This window comes from Pinus tabuliformis, chromosome 5_1 (assembly GCF_031772625.1).
Source record: "Pinus tabuliformis cultivar Carrire ecotype Pingquan chromosome 5_1, CPIR1, whole genome shotgun sequence".
NCBI lineage: Eukaryota > Viridiplantae > Streptophyta > Pinopsida > Pinales > Pinaceae > Pinus > Pinus tabuliformis.
In genome coordinates, this window is record NC_142305.1 from 180,901,796 (window position 1) to 180,904,409 (window position 2,614).

A 2,614-nucleotide genomic window follows, 5' to 3' on the forward strand; every position below is an offset into this window, starting at 1 on the left:
ATATGGTTTAAGGCTCATCAATATCTGAAGGTATGCTCAAGGGGATCTTTGTCTCTGGCTACAACTCTGAATTTGATATGCTAGGTTGTGGCTCAGGCTCGCTTGATGTGGCTTTGAAGCTTGTAGATGACCGTCACTCCTCCCATGTCAAATACAAGGTGAGATGATGAAGAAAACTCAACTTCAAGATTGTTCAATACTCCAGAACAATTTATGAAATGTGACTCAAATATCTTCTTGGTTGTTGAAGCCCATTTCCAAGAAGCAATCCATCCAAGATGAATCTTTGTTCTTGCAGGAGGTTTGCTTTTTAAGAATATGTTTGAAGAATGAGTACACTAACCACAATTCTTGCATGGATGAAGATCAAAATAATGATCTCTCATATGGCCAACTCGGTCACAACATTGGCATATAACATTCTGTTGTGGTTGTTGTAGAAGACGAGCAGGATCTGAAACAAGTGAAGATGAACTGCCATGGAGAAACCCAACACTTTGAAATTGAATGGGCTTGGAATAGTTTGGAATATGAAAGGAGGCCTCCTTATCATATCCAAGACAATTTTTTTGCTTGTTGTTGACAAGCTCTTCCCAAGGTCTGATGATTAGCTTGGGAAGTGTAGAATGAATTTCTTCACATGCATTCAAATCTGCTCTTTCAATGACTTGATTAGTTTTTGGAAGTTGATGGGAGTCTGTCTGAATATTAAAGAGAGGATTATCATGAGCAAAGACAAGTTTAGAATGAAAACTACACATATGTTGAAGCTCATCTTTCTGGAACTGAGATTCTATTTGCAAAAAATCAATCTTGTCTTGTGCATTTTGGAGACAGTTTTTGATATTGAAAAGATTGTCCTTGCTGATATTTACCGTCCCATTGATAATGGAATGTATCAAGGTATTTAATAAATATAATAAATCACAAATTAGATCCATTTTTGGGACTTTAACACATGAACTCATTGTTCCAATCAGCAAACAACAATCACTATAATGCACTTCACAAGGTGGTTGAACGTAGGTTCCAATGTTCAATATATAACATAACCAATTGTACCTCAACCAACATTCAATATTTAAATCTTAAGCACTCACAAAGCCACATTCATTACAGTTAATATACATATAGTTTCACATACTAGAGTTCTTTCAACACATTATACACCATCCTTTAACTAAGGTAGAAAAGAGCACAAACATGTGAGCCTCCAACCATACACAACAAACTAGCATACCAAAATAGTGTACAATCTAAACCAGTGTACCAAACCAATTCATGGGTGTACCTTTCCACCATACCATCACTGAAATTAACCACTCAAAAGAAGAAACATACCTAGAGCAAGCTAATATTGTGGTTTCTTGTTGCACTCAATGACCACAAGTCTTCAACGACCATAAAGGGAACAAACCTTTAATGCGGCAACCAAACTCTCCTTTCAATACAACAACCAACCAAATGGTCATTTCAATACATTAACAAGGGCTCTTTAATAGAACGACCCTTTCAATGCTTCTCCATTCATCGTAAGTGCACACAGAGATGTAGGCATTCCCACACATCCAATTTAAGGCAGTTTCCAACCTACAACATGATCACAGTTTCCAAAAACACCAACACACCTTCTTTACATTCAATGTATCACATAAGTAATTTGACGTTTAGTATTCTAGTGAGTTCAAACTCCACATGCATATAAATTTTAACACATGACCATACCATACCAATGCATACCCATCATAAATTCAACCCAGAGTGCTCGCGATCTTCAATTCAATGTTGCATATATAGTCAAACACAGTTAACCCTAAACGTAGAGAGGGTACATTACAAAATATTGGTTCAATGCTTCCAATAGTGTAGAGAATGTTCATAATTTCATCATTGGACACAAATGGAGGTGGTGAACAGGAGCTATGAGACTTACAATAGCCTCACAATGTTTTCACTTATCCCTTCTGCGATGCTTTTGCTTTTCTTCTCCCTGCCTTTGGTATTTGGTGCAATTTACAATGTAATAGTCTATGAAATCCACCACCACAATGCCAACAATGCAGCCTTGAACATTCATAACTGAAGAATGATGAGACTAGTGTTGCGTTGCAAACCTTCGTTGTGATTCAACGCAGAAGAAGATTCAATGCATCGGTCCAACATTTAATACAACACCAAACTTTCTCAAATATTACAAGTGTTCATGATATGAGTGTTCCCTTATTGTTTAGGGATCGGTTCATAGGATTGATTTGACCGTACAATTTCGTCGAGACACGCTGCAAATAGTTCAATGGAGCAGAACGACGGCAATCATTACTATGGTTGATGTCAAGGTCGTGCAAGGAGAACCCAGTTGAGATCACACAGTTGGGCATGCAAAAGAGAGAATGATAGGTCATAAGAAGGAAAAAATTGTATTCTATAAAGAATATGAATGACCCATGACAACATAATAAAGTACCCAACAATAAAATCTATTAGATAGAGGGGCATTTCTGAGGTAAAGAGAAGTAACTCACAGTGAAGGAAATTTTAATGTGTTACACATAGAATGTCATTTAAGGATCAGTCATGTTAGACTAGATAAGACTAGATAGAGTAGCATCTATAA